At 39.0% G+C, this 15,440-nt stretch overlaps 1 protein-coding gene and 1 long non-coding RNA gene across 2 annotated transcripts in view; one reads left to right on the top strand and one right to left on the bottom strand.

Annotated features, from left to right (window-relative positions):
• Nucleotides 1–15,440, top strand: part of LOC127495541 (NACHT, LRR and PYD domains-containing protein 1 homolog) — a 30,955-nt gene that overhangs the window by 9,846 nt on the left and 5,669 nt on the right.
• Nucleotides 2,406–14,412, bottom strand: LOC127495621 (uncharacterized). Its single transcript, XR_007925151.1, has 2 exons — nt 14,128–14,412; nt 2,406–3,016 (listed from the first exon to the last, which is right to left on the bottom strand). It is a non-coding gene; the product is annotated as an uncharacterized LOC127495621 (long non-coding RNA).

Here is a 15,440-nt window from a genome sequence, read left to right as displayed (position 1 = left end):
TTTAATTGGAATGATTTTAGCGTGTGTGATTTATCGCGGGCACGGATCGGGTAACAGGCCAAATATTAACGGGTCTGGGCGGGTGTGGATTTAATTTTGATATTATCACAGGTGACGGGTCGGATCTGGTGCTGAACGTTGCAGGTATGGGCGGGGGCGGGTCTCCAAAAATGGACCCGTGCAGGACTCTGACGTAGGTAAAAATGAGCAATGATAGAGTTGAACCGGAAGTGGGACCAGAAATGGAGCTATGGGAAAAGGTCAAAGACAATCTGGAAAAGAATCATCAGTTTACTCAGTAATAAAACACCTTTGCTGACACAGGTGGTTTACAAATTAATACTAAATCGCTGTTTAGTGTTCAAATGTACGATACTTGCAAGATGCCTTTAGGTCAAGGAGCATCTGATTTGCAGGCTGAGGAGTCCTTGATGATTCGGTCCGAAGTTGTAGTCATTATCTTCTGCGTTGGATGAAGTGATATGAAACAACTTAAGATATTAATTTGACTCTTAGTGGGGAAAGAGTTCTTTCTCTCTCTCATAGATGAGCACATGGCTGGGTTGCAGGCCTAGGCCTACAGGCCTTCCAGGCCCACAGGCCTTGGCCTGAAGAGGCCTGGAGCAAAAGGGGGTCTCTTCAGTCGTCCAAGAAGCAAGAAGGAGAGAGGGAGGGGCATTGTGCACTGGCTTTTAACCTCTGGTCAAAGTCACACCTCTTAGGGTTGACCTGACCAATGAAGATGTTGTATTTCCGGGCGACAACACGCCTCCTGTCAGGGCTTTTACGACCGAGCAAGATTAACTGGCTGAGTTTTTGAAGAAGAACTATTAAAGATTCTTGTAATACTGATGTGTTGCATGAGGGATTGACATATCGCATACACAAGCATTTAAATCTTCTCGATACAAACCCATAGACACTAAACATGGCATAATTGAGGTTACCTTAAATGTATCATAAAACATGTGAATACAATACTGAGTACAGTACAACAAACAGTAATAATGGATACCATTTCCTGGGGATATGCATGTTAATTTATAGAACAGCCTGTCAAAAAGTCTGTTTTCTGTGGGAAAGATGCAGGAAAGATGCAGGTTTTCTGTGTGTCTCTTTGTCTCTGCTCTTCTCTGCTCTTCCATGTAGCAACCAACATTCTTTAGCGCAATAAAACTTGTAACTGAGAACTTCTTGGGGGACGGGGGACAGACCCCAGAGTGAGCTTTAAATCATTAGTGGTTAACAATAACAAATAATTGTGTCTGATTTTTCTTAGTCGTTACAGTTCTCTTGCCCATGATTTCCTTTAAGCATATGAAAGCTCTGAAGTTTCCCTTTATTCATAAATATCCAATAGGCAGTTAAGCCTTTAGTCGTCCATCTTTTAAACCTATTATCTGTTTTGTTGGGAACATACCCAGTGTCATAGGCACACCAGTGCAGCAATATCATGGAATCTTTCAAATTACATAATTTCACTACTTTCTTCCAAATGTTTAAGGATACATTTAACCAAGGATTATCTATAGTTAATAATATATTTATCAGCCCAACATCTCCCAATGCTGCCTGAACTGGGACATCTTGAGAGATAACACTTTCTATTTCCTTCCATCTAGATTGACATTACTGTATTACATAAACACACCAAAGGTTTAATCTGGGCACCATAATAATAATCTCGGAAACAAGGCAGTGCCATTCCCCCCTTTCCGTTCGATAGCTGAAGTGTTTTAAATCTAAATCTGGGTTTCCTCCCTTTCCAGATAAATCTTGAAAATAATGTATCCCATTCTAAGTATATTGGTATATTCACTGGCAGAGACTGAAATAAATATAATAGTCTTGGTAGAATGTTCATCTTGAATGATTCGACCCTTGAGCTCATGCTTAGAAAGGGGATAAGATTGTGGACAGGATGTCGGGGTTACACCCCTAATCTTTTCGAAGGACATCCTGGGATTTTTAACGACCACAGAGAGTCAGGACCTCGGTTTAACGCCTCATCCGAAGGACGGTGCTTTTTGACAGTATAGTGTGCCCATCACTATACTTGGGTGTTAGGACCCACACCATTCACCTTAATTCTCGCTAATGGTTTATCATAATGTTTGAATAACTTTAATAATAGATTTGTGAAACTCAAATCGATTCATAACCATAAAAAGATACTTCTACCTAACAGAATTGAATGCCTTTTCAGCATCCAATCCCACTAATAAAGCTTCAACATTGTGTTTGGTTATATGGCTCATAATATGTAAAGAACACCTAATATTATTTTGAGTTTGTCTTTGCCTAACAAACCCAGTCTGATCTAAATGAATCAGTTCTGTAATAATTGTATCTAACCTTCTAGCCAGAATGGATGTAAATAGCTTGTAATCAACCTTTAAGTCAAGTCAAGTCAAGTCAAGTCACCTTTATTTATATAGCGCTTTTTACAATGTACATTGTGTCAAAGCAGCTTTACATTGATAACTGGTACATTGTTTGGCTGCACAGCAGCTCTTAAAGAATAGTGTCAATGCAGGCAGATCAAAGCACTGTTGAATATCAAATGTCAAGTCAAGTGTCCCCAACTAAGCAAGCCAGAGGCGACAGCGGCAAGGAACCCAAACTCCATCAGGTGACATCAGGTGGCAGACAAGTGGCAAATTGGTGTTAAAATGGAGAAAAAAACCTTGGGAGAAACCAGGCTTAGTCGGGGTGCCAGTTCTCCTCTGGCCAACAGTGCTTTGTTACAATTCAGGTTGCTATCATAAGTCCAATAGGATCGCAACATTAAAAGTATTTATTTCAGTTCCATCCAATTGAGGATCGTATTCATCACGCCGGTATGGACGGTTGTTGAGGAACTGTGTCGTGGCTGTTGTGTCGATGAGGCCTTCACAGGGGATGATCTAGTTGACTCAATCTCTGCTGATACTTCAGGGCTGCGTTGTGGTCGTGTCAAGGTGCAGGTCCTTGGTCTCACCTGGATACGGCCCGGATCCGGTTGACTACGGTGAACCTCGGGATAAACAGAAAGACTAATATTAGCGTAGATGCCATTCTTCTTCTGATGTAACGAGTACATCAGGTGTTATAGGAAGTGTTCCCGGTTCCGGCTGACCTAATTTATGCAGCCTAATAATTTAGCGGATCCTTTAACGGATTTGGAAATATAAATTGGTAATGTGTTATGTATATGCCAGGTTAAAGAGATGCGTTTTTAGTCTAGATTTAAACTGACAGAGTGTGTCTGCTTCCCGAACAATGCTAGGAAGATTGTTCCAGAGTTTAGGTGCCAAATAGGAGAAGGATCTACCACCTGCGGTTGATTTTGATATTCTAGGTATTATCAGCTGGCCTGAATTCTGAGATCGCAATAGACGTGAAGGACTATAATGAATTAGGAGCTCGCTCAGGTACTGGGGAGCTAAACCATTTAGTGCTTTGTAAGTAATTAGCAAGATTTTAAAATCTATACGATGTTTAACAGGAAGCCAATGCAGTGTTGACAGAACTGGGCTAATATGGTCATTCTTCCTGGTTCTAGTAAGAACTCTAGCTGCTGCATTTTGTACGAGCTGTAGTTTATTTATCAGGCGAGCAGAACAACCACCCAGTAGAGCGTTACAGTAATCTAGCCTTGAGGTCATGAATGCATGAACTAACTGTTCTGCATTTTTCATTGAGAGCATATGTTGTAGTTTAGATATATTTTTAAGATGGAAGAATGCGGTTTTACAGATGCTAGTAACATGGCCTTCAAATGAAAGATTGGTATCAAAGAGCACACCCAGGTTCCTAACTGACGACGAAGACTTAACAGAGCAGCCATCAAGTGTGTAAGGAACCCCGCATCGGCCCAAAAACGGAATCCGACGGCCTGGGCGAAGGTTAACGCGTGTATGCCTTTTCAGCGCATCTGTGAAGTTCATTTAATTTCACTCGTTTAATCTGACTCCAATTTTAAATGATTATTACTCTTAGGTTTTGTTCCCAATTGGAAATTAATCATTTGTTATGTATTAATTTTGATTTTTGATTATTCTGGGTATCTCATAATTTCAATTATTCGTTCATTACGGTCTCATCATCGCTTAGAGAAATTCACATCGGCCGACTGCGTTCTCACGGACATAAATTCGCCAGTTTATGATCTAGTCAGAGGATGCAGAGTTAACTAATGCATTTGAGTCGAACCGCCACATGCTTGTTCATACAAAAATACAGTTTTCTTAGTCACGATACTGCAACTTGCTAATTCAATAACAGACAAACTCAAAAAGTCCCATGATGTGCCAATATGCTCCTTTCATGGGGCTCTCTGGCTTGGCCTGTCCTGACGCAGATTTACGGAAATGACGGACTCCATAATCTACTGGTCATAATGATTTCAGAAGAATCCAGAGTAAATCAAATATAACATTTTATTTGTCAAGTAAAAATGTATCATGTCAATTTCATAGTTGGACAGTTAGAAGCCAATTCAGAAATAATACATATTACATCATAACATCAACTAAAATGCACATGCACACAGTGGTGGATTAGTGTTTGAAGACACTTGTCCACCACTGTGTGGGGGCTTCTGGCTACAGAAAATCCCCCCTTCCTGCTTTGCACTTTACCTTATATACCAAGACCAGAACAAAAGGATTGTAAATTTTTATTACACCAACACCTGTTTTGGGGGGAGAGGAGTGGGTTTTCACAAGTGACACCACCCAAAAGGAGGACAGAATTCTCCTTAGTTTTCAATCTTCTTCATAATACCAGTGACTGCTGTGAAATTGAGACCATTTTACCAATCGCACTGAGACATTTAAAATGATACCAAACATGAAAGGAATAAACAATAGATACACCAGATACATTATACTTCTTGGAGAACTTTCAGTGACTTGAGTCAGGGGGAAAGGAAGGAGGGTGTGTGTGTTTTGGGGGGAGGGCTATTGCCTCCTGTAGATGTGTGAGGGCAAGGCGTTGTCCTATGCTATTTCTTTGAGATCTTCTCTCCAGATAAGCTTTATTGCTTTATTGCAGGGTGCTTGATCTCAGTTTTTGTCTTAGCAGGAAAATCAAGTCTTACAGTTCCGCCCCTGGCCCCTTGGGGCAAATTCCGATCAGTCCTGAGGGGCCACTTTTGGACATTTCCTGCTTCCATATATTGGGTGTTGTTTTCAGAGTGTTCATAGGCCGGCACTTAGCAGCACCAGTCGATGGGTGCAGGAGTCAAGTCGTCACCTGAAATAACAACATTAAGGCAGGTTGAACATTAAGATGAAAGTACTGCAGAATGCATCTCTGTGACACACAGTCCCTTTAGGTGTGGGTATACTGCGGTGAGTGGATGCTGCAGCAGCTGGACATGATGTCTGCGATCCTCTTGGTCAGGTTTGCTTCCACCTGCACTTGGCTGTGGTGGTATTCTGTCTGTAGAATGACTGGTTGTACCAAGTCTGTTGTGTTGGTCAGCATGAGCAGAACGTGTCAGGAAAGTCTCATTACACTTTACGGAAGCATCTGTATCCGCCCCAGGTTTAATTGATCCTGTGAGAAGTCCTCGGTTACCTTCAAGTAGAAGGTTTCGTTGCCGGGCAGGTCAAATGTCCATGGGTGAAGGATTCATTTCACTGATGATGCTCCATTGCGTGCAGGACACCTGAACAACTTTTGGATGATCATGCAATACTTGAACACTAATGAATTTGATATTATTGTAAGATGGGGAAAAGGGTTGTTGGAAAACAGAATAACACAAAATAACACATGATGAACATGTCAAAAGTGCGAATGGTAAACAAGGTCTCCTTTTCAGAGTCCTATCTTGGGTGAGCAGGTCTCATTCTAATCACCAGATTCTTCACTATCACTGTGATATGATAGTGGAATTTAGACTTGGTCTGGATGAGTTAAAGGAAAGTAGCAAAGAGTCGAAATAACTAGTATATTTACCAGTGGTATGCATAATTAAATATATCACATACTTAAACATAAATACACAATCTCATAATTACAATTATAAAATTGTCTATAATAGTTGTTTTAACTGCAAATCCTTAATGCAAAACTAAGGTTTCAATCAAGTCAATTAGAGAATGGAATTTACTGAAACAGAGATTTGAAATCTCTTGTTTAGCTTTTACAACCATCATCTGTGCATTTGATGTACAGGCTAAGTCACACTCAAGAATACAGGTCTGACTGGAAATTATGTAACAGATTGACAGAAATGCCTGCATTTTCAGTTCTAATTCTTTTGTTACATTTGTCATTAGTCATATGTTGGAAACTAGGGGGCCCTCCTAGTTTGCAACAATGCCAAGGACTGGACATAATAACCATTTTGTCTAAAGAGACCAGTTGCATTACTGAATAGGTCTCATTTAGATTTGGAATTTGGAATTTGAATGATCAGAAAATCTATGAATTGATGTGTGACTAAAGCCTTGCACATGTCCTGCATATTACAGTGTTTCCATAACACCTTAAAATTGACACAATTAAAAATGAAAAGAAATTATGTCAATAATTTCTCTTGTCCTATATGTATGAAGGTGAATGATGTATGCTAGATTTGCATTATGTGAATAATTTTAGCCTGGATAGTCTTATGATCTATGCCAGGTGGAGATGTTGTGCGTTTGTAGTAGGGTGTGTGTTCTGTATGTTTGTGTAGAAGATGGGTGGTGTTTATCCTACCATGATTTGTGTTGCATAATTTAGTTCCAGTTCTACACTGGGAGGCCATGTATCTATGAGTGCAATGAGGTTTGAATGGCCTCTTGAAGTTTCTACACACCCATCTTCTGCAAGTAAAGTTGTGTCCTGACTAAATACAGGTGGGACCAGATACCCTTGTGGAATCTGGCCCTAAAAATGGCAGCTGTCAGTCCTGAAAGGGAAACAGACACACAGAAAAACAGTTGATCTTGAACCTTTAAACAAATTGCATTAAGATAGATGGTGCCATCTTAATTTTCTTGAATGGTCTTATCCAGACAGCTGTTGCGGATGGCTTTAATCTGTTAAGATTTTATGCCATTAGAAGAAAATTTGTTTTCGTTTACAAAGACATAGATCATTATTATGATTATGTTTCTGCAAAGGAAAAGGCCAGATAAACTGAGTGTTATTGGTCAGATCTGACTGCTGGTTTTTAAGCATTGTCAGAGAATCTTGCACCTTGAGTTGCTGTTGCAGCTGTGCTTACACAGTCTGTTGTGTTGTGAGGATTATGACACCCGGGTCTCCTGGGGGAATCTCACACTAGCCAGATCTGTGATTAGGGCACCAGATCACCATTTGTGGTGTTGTGCTGTTTGTTTAACAATTGGTATTTATGGTGCCATTCAAATACTTGACCATTTGGACCTCTGTGGTCTGTAAAAACAGAAGAGTTTCTGCCTGATATTACCATTTCACGCAACTTTAATTACATGTCCAGTAAAATAACTTCCCTGATCAGATCCCATATGATCTAGCGCTCCCAGAGAGGAGTTTGCTAACACTTGTCCACTTTGTTTGTGGTTTTGTTGCAAAGGAAAATCAAAACTTGTACCTCCCCTTGTCACTGATCAATAGAATCAAGTTTTAAATCATGTTTAGATCTTGAATGGATTTAGCCTATTCAAGACATGACAATCAGGTTGATCGTTTTAGTTAATAAATACTGGGCGTTGTAATTTTTTCTCATTAAAGATTCTTGCACAGATAGAAGATAAAGAAGTTATTTCCCATTAATTTGATTTCTTCCTTCCATTTTTCTTTCCTAACAACTTATTTAATGCAATTGTGAAGCACATTGTAGCCTTGTGGCAATTCTATGCTCCTGTACATGGTGTAACTGCAGCTATACGGAAGATAGCTGAGTGATCCACTTAGGAGACAAACAAATTCAACATAGACACACATACTACTTGAAATTGGTGTACAATTTCAGTACTACAGTTATTCCAACTTACACAAGACACATGGTCTAGAATGCATAGCATCTACAACCTTAAACCTAAGTGTGTCACGCATCACTTACAGTAAAGCAGTCATGTGTTTTAAAGAATAAACTCAACTAGCCTAGGTGCACATATAGTAGCACAAACAACTAGAATGTGTGTTCTATGAGAACAATGTGTCTAACACAATTACAAATTTGAATCCTTACGTTAGTTCCTTATAATTCTTCCAGCACTGATAGTGCTCCCAACTTCTGCCTACATTCTAGTTCCATCTTACTACATTCTAATTCCTTCTGCTCTTCTCCAAAACTCTTTCTTCTTCCAAACCATTGCTTGAATCATCATGAGATTAAAGGCCATTCCTGGCCATTATAATATAATATATATCATAATGTGATTATAATATAAATTATATTATATTAAAATAGTATAAATTAAAAATAATTTTATTTGCTGGTCTCAAGAGGGTCAGAGTGATTTGTTATCACCTCACTGATCTTTCAGAAGGCATTTGGCCCTGCAGCTACAGCTGTGATGGCACTGCATTGTGTTCACAGCAACAAGACAAACTGGAAACCAGTTCTAGACTTTGATGCTGTGAATATTAGGTCAAATCATTGCTCAATTCATTTAAAGATTTTTGTGACTACAATATAAAATTGGACACAATTTTCTTATTTTTGGAATAAGATGTAATCAATTACATTCTTCTGAGAATCTATTTGGATATGAAAAGAAAGGTTGGACAAACACAGGTCTGATTGAGAGTACAAAGATTAATTTTTGGTCTGTTTGTTTTTTCAGTTTCTTTTGAGACACTGAACAACATACAAGAGTGCAGTCATTTTAAATAAGACCAAGGTAAAAAATATGTTTTATAAGACTGAGCCTTAAACAGTGCTGTTTACACCATTTGTGACATCAGTCGTAAACCTTCTTAGCACCTCTTGAACAATTTCAAAGTATAGTGATGTAATTCATCTTATTCTTTGGCTTAATTTCTTTTATGAAACAAAGACAAGCTGAGCATGTCCTCTAAATGGGTGAAACCCTCAGGCTCGGCTACAAGCTTCTCATTGACATCATAATTATCATTATGCACATCAGTTTTAACATTTAGTGTATTTTCCCAATTGCAGTCTCTAGGACTTCTGCATGGCAGCAGTTCTCCAGGGCTGAGACAAAATTTCAACCAAATCTTTTCTTTTGAAAATTTTTAGTTTCACTACTGTTTTGTCCAGCTTTACATTTCACACACAAAGGATTACAGTGAGAGATTTTGTTCCTTGTTCTATTTTAGTTTATCCAATCACAAGATTTTTCACAAGTTAACGTGACCATTTGCTTATTTTCAATGTTGCAACGTTGTTACAGCAAAGCAAATAAACATGTAGGTGGACATTCTTTACCTCAGAATTTAGGTTTTAATTTACAGCCCTCTGTTGAATACCAGAATAAAATTTGGATGATGTTATTCCAATTTAAGGTTAATCTCTTGTTGCGTAGGCAAACAAGGAGATCTTCAAAGTTAAAGCAAGGGATATCATTCCTCATCTACGCTGCCGCTATCATGTCCCTGATAAGATGTGGTTGTCTAATTCTCCAGCCCCACCGGATTTCGGTCTCCGGTCTTCGGTCTTAATATGGGTATGCCGACCCATTCTACAAATGTGTCTATATGGGATGCGTCTATCTTTCCCTCAACACTTCTAAAAGGCAAATAAGAATGGACTTACCACAACAGCTGAAGAAAGAAGAAGATCAAACCTTGCTTGTTGCAAATCCCAATTTTCTGCTGAAAAGACACTCGCCAACAGGATATGGGAGATCACGGAGGGAATGTCACCACTTTGTAAGGAACCCCGCATCGGCCCAAAAACGGAATCCGACGGCCTGGGCGAAGGTTAACGCGTGTATGCCTTTTCAGCGCATCTGTGAAGTTCATTTAATTTCACTCGTTTAATCTGACTCCAATTTTAAATGATTATTACTCTTAGGTTTTGTTCCCAATTGGAAATTAATCATTTGTTATGTATTAATTTTGATTTTTGATTATTCTGGGTATCTCATAATTTCAATTATTCGTTCATTACGGTCTCATCATCGCTTAGAGAAATTCACATCGGCCGACTGCGTTCTCACGGACATAAATTCGCCAGTTTATGATCTAGTCAGAGGATGCAGAGTTAACTAATGCATTTGAGTCGAACCGCCACATGCTTGTTCATACAAAAATACAGTTTTCTTAGTCACGATACTGCAACTTGCTAATTCAATAACAGACAAACTCAAAAAGTCCCATGATGTGCCAATATGCTCCTTTCATGGGGCTCTCTGGCTTGGCCTGTCCTGACGCAGATTTACGGAAATGACGGACTCCATAATCTACTGGTCATAATGATTTCAGAAGAATCCAGAGTAAATCAAATATAACATTTTATTTGTCAAGTAAAAATGTATCATGTCAATTTCATAGTTGGACAGTTAGAAGCCAATTCAGAAATAATACATATTACATCATAACATCAACTAAAATGCACATGCACACAGTGGTGGATTAGTGTTTGAAGACACTTGTCCACCACTGTGTGGGGGCTTCTGGCTACAGAAAATCCCCCCTTCCTGCTTTGCACTTTACCTTATATACCAAGACCAGAACAAAAGGATTGTAAATTTTTATTACACCAACACCTGTTTTGGGGGGAGAGGAGTGGGTTTTCACAAGTGACACCACCCAAAAGGAGGACAGAATTCTCCTTAGTTTTCAATCTTCTTCATAATACCAGTGACTGCTGTGAAATTGAGACCATTTTACCAATCGCACTGAGACATTTAAAATGATACCAAACATGAAAGGAATAAACAATAGATACACCAGATACATTATACTTCTTGGAGAACTTTCAGTGACTTGAGTCAGGGGGAAAGGAAGGAGGGTGTGTGTGTTTTGGGGGGAGGGCTATTGCCTCCTGTAGATGTGTGAGGGCAAGGCGTTGTCCTATGCTATTTCTTTGAGATCTTCTCTCCAGATAAGCTTTATTGCTTTATTGCAGGGTGCTTGATCTCAGTTTTTGTCTTAGCAGGAAAATCAAGTCTTACAAGTGTTAGACAATATTCTAGGTTATTACGTGAAGAAGTTTTTGGTCCAAAAATTAGAATCTCTGTTTTTTCTGAATTGAGTAGTAGGAAATTACTGGTCATCCAATTTTTTATATCAGCTATGCATTTCGTTAATTTTGTGAATTGGTAAGTTTCGTCAGGGCGCGAAGAAATATAGAGCTGAGTATCATCAGCGTAACAGTGAAAACTAACGCCATGCTTCCTAATGATATCTCCCAAGGGTAGCATGTACAGAGTGAACAGTAACGGTCCTAGTACTGAGCCTTGTGGTACTCCATATTGAACTTGTGATCGATATGACATGTCTTCGTTTACTACTACAAACTGATAACGGTCAGATAAGTATGATTTGAACCATGACAATGCAATTCCACTAATGCCAACATAATTTTCGAGTCTATTTAAAAGAATATTGTGATCAATAGTGTCAAATGCTGCACTAAGATCCAGTAACACTAATAGAGAGATACAACCACGATCTGATGATAAGAGCAAATCATTAGTAACTCTAATGAGAGCAGTCTCAGTACTATGGTACGGTCTAAATCCTGACTGGAAATCCTCACAGATACCATTTCTTTCTAAAAAGGAACATAGCTGTGATGATACTGCCTTTTCTAGTATTTTTGACAGAAAAAGACGCTGATAGGTCTGAAATTTCCGCACTCAGTTTAACCGAAATTATTGCTTCCCTCCAAGAAGGGGGGACCACCCCATCTTTTAATATCCAATTGAATGTGGCAAGTAACATAGGGGTCAATGATTCTCTAAGGGATTTATACCACTCAGAAATGAATCCTTCGGGGCCTGGAGACTTGTTTACTTTCGACCTCATAATAGCGATATTCAATTCCTCAACAGTTATTTCAGATAACAGTCTCTTATTGTTTTCTGCAGAGACTGTAGGTAAATCAAGAATCAAGAATTTTTGTCCCCTGAGAATCTGCGTCTGTTTGTTTCTGGGTTTAAGATTGCGAATCTTGTAGATCGAATTATCCACCTGTTGTTTACATAATCTATAAGCCAAGAGTTTAGTAGATTTGCCACCCACTTCATAATATTTCTGCTTAGTAAATATAAACTTTTTCTGTATTTTTTGCATGTACAAATCATTCATTTCTTCCTGTGTCTTTTTAATCTCTTTTTTCACCTTGGAGTCCAAATTCCTCATGTGTTGTCTCTGTAACTCCTCTAGATGTTGCTGTAATTTATTAAGTCTCTCCTGCCTAATCTTTTTGAGTAACGAAGTGGTCGCAATAATTTTCCCCCTCATCACAGCTTTACATGCATCCCAGAGCATAGGTGGCGAAACCTCCTTATTTTCCAAGTACATGTTAATTTCTGTCTTCGTGTGTTCTTTAAGTCTATTTAAAATACTAGAAATCTCCAAAGCGTAGTCCTTGCTTTGCTATTCAAGCTGAAAGTCAAATAGACAGGACTATGATCAGAGAGATCTATTGTTCCTATCTCGCAGCACTTGACCCTGTTTCTGTCTTTACTAAAAATAAAGAAATAGTCAATTCTAGAATAAACCGAATGAGCTGACGACAAATGGGTATAAATACGACTAGAAGGATTAAGATCTCTCCACACATCCATGACCCCTAGCTCTTTTATAACCATATTAATTTTCTTACTTTTAGGCTTGGATTGAATTGAACCATTCCCAGAAGAATCCAATCTAGGATTCAACCTAACATTAAAGTCTCCTCCACAAATTGTAATACCCTGTGAATTAGTAGCCATTAAATCAAATATATATTTATAAAAAGACCAATCTGACCCTGGAGGAGCATATACATTGAAAAGAGTAACCAAGGAGCCCTCTACATTTCCTGTTATCATAACATATCTACCCACTTCGTCTGTGATAGTAGATGTATGTTCATAGTTTATTTGTTTTGATATTAGTATTGTCACTCCTCTCTTGCGGCCAGATTTATAAGAAGATGAAAAAACATGTTTAAAGCCTGACCTATTCAGTTTACTGTGTTCTACCTGTGAAAGATGTGTCTCTTGTAAGAAAGCACATTGGCAATACAGCTTGCGCTCTTGTGTCAGTTCGACAGCTATACTCTGACATTTATTATTACACACCTTCTGTAGGTAAAAAAAACATTTGTGAGATACTATTAAAATGGATTAGCCCATTTTCCTGATTTCACACTTTAAATAAAAAAACAAAACAAAAAAAAAACAAATTCAACATCATCTTGACAGGTCCATCGCTAATCAAAACAAAGTTATCAAATAGATCCTGATGTTGTTCTGTCGCGAACAGCCTTCTTGGTCTGCTATCCTCCCTTCTAACTGCGTCTAAAGTTTCAGAACCTCCGCCATTACACTTTCGGTGTTTTGCGATCTCTCCTCCAAACCCATGATTCATTCCTCAGCTTCTTCTAATCTGTCATTGTTTTTTTGGATGTCCTCTTTAATTTCTTTTAGCTGATTCGAATTGTCTCTCCTAAAATCACGCAACTCTTGGAGGATCATAGCCAGGCTGACGGTCTCTTCGAGTTCGCCGGCACCTCCCCGCTTCAGTACAGTATCATCCAGGCAGACATTTAATGGCGACTCGGCAGTTTGGCCCCGTGCTTCTTCTCTCTCTAATCTTTCAGATTGCAATTATTACTTTTGTTTTTGCCTAGTATGTATTTGAGCCCCCTTTTCCATGCTGATGATAATTCGAGTGTAATTGTGATGATTATTTGATGGTAATTTGAGTTAATTTCTTGTGTTTTGGGGCTAAATTCAATCACTTTGTCTGAGAACTAATCTTTCTAGCTGCCATCAGTTGGATGACGTCACCGGAAGTCCCCAACATTCTTATTTCTAACGGTGCGTTCCAAACGGGATATAACGCCCTCTGAAGGGCGTTTTCACTTCAGAGTGAAAACAATCATGGCCGCCATATTGAAGGCAGGGGCATAAATTTCATCTGACAGTTGGGGGGGACAATAAACGTAAAATTTCTCAAGGGACACAAATAATACAGCCAAAATTTGACTTATAAAAGGATATATGTTCTTGAATAAAATAGCCTTGACAGCCTACTTACTAGAATTCCTCTCAACTACTGTCTGAACAACTGTTCTCTCCCACCGGCGCCGCCGGACTAGTACACACAAGTGTGACATGCGCGATGGACCAAACCACTGTGAGGCAAGGGAGGGGTGACTAAAATGTTTCCATTTGCGTTTATATTGCTTTACTATTACACAATTATTTTAAGTATATATCATTTATTTACCATACTTAGCGTGGTTTTTAATTATTTTTTTTGGGGGGAGAGCACTCAGATGGGGGGGGGGGGTTCACCCCCGCGATTTACTCCCTGCGGGGGGGGGGGGGGGGGGGGGGGGGGGGGGGGATTCACCCCCGCGATTTACTCCCTGCGATTTACTCCCCTGATTGAAGGGTCGTTCCAAACCGAAATGCTCAAAACAGGCTACTTCAAAGGGCCCTTCAGAATGAAGGATTTCGAAGGGTACAACTGATGGACACTTTGGGCCCCATGATCTTTTGCACAGGGAAGTTGTTTGACGTCACAGAATGGGTACAGGAGGCTCGGAGTTCGATTTTACCTATAAATGTATGTATAGTATTTTTCTATACTACTGTAATATTTATACGAGTTAGATTTGGTACATTATTATGGTCAAAATGATATTGTACTTCAACAAAAATACTTTACAGCTACCCTCATCACTCCATCCAAATGTTTCAAATACATAGACACAATATGCATTATATTTAACCGGCAGTAGCTTATAATGTTACTACAGTAAATTAATGCATATTAATACAAAGAGTACACCAGGGGAAAAAAGACAAAGGCGCCTCCTTGATTATCACGTTAAGACGACGCAGAAGTGCGTTCCAAAAAAATCTTTTTTTGACCCCTACACCCTTCATCCCTTCAAAGCTCTCACTCCGGAGGGTAAACCCTTTGAAGGGATTAGGATATATAGGCATGAGCCCTTCCGAATGGAAAGCAGGGACAGTCTTATGTAAAGTAATTTTTGCTATGGTTGAATTGGATCATTGAAGGTCAGCAGTAAAGACATTGGTTAATAAATTAAGATTAAATACATAAAGTATATTTGTGTAATTTAATATAGTTCATTATTACAGGTTTGCGTAAAATTCTGAGATTGCATTTCACTGTTTTTATTCATTTTGAGGAATACTGAATGTTTTCGTGCAAGTGAGATGAGAAAATGCATTTTCACATTTCGTCTAGAACTACAATAACCATCATGTTTACACAGCGCACACGACAACTCTGCACTTGTTTTCTCTCAACATGGGGACAGGCGAGCTGTCAGTCAATAAATGTGAAAAAGTAACTTGCGTTACTTATTTGAAAAA

This window comes from Ctenopharyngodon idella, chromosome 2, assembly GCF_019924925.1.
Source record: "Ctenopharyngodon idella isolate HZGC_01 chromosome 2, HZGC01, whole genome shotgun sequence".
Lineage (NCBI taxonomy): Eukaryota > Metazoa > Chordata > Actinopteri > Cypriniformes > Xenocyprididae > Ctenopharyngodon > Ctenopharyngodon idella.
Note: the sequence above shows the minus strand (reverse complement) of the source record. Positions and strands in the feature narration are given on the sequence as shown.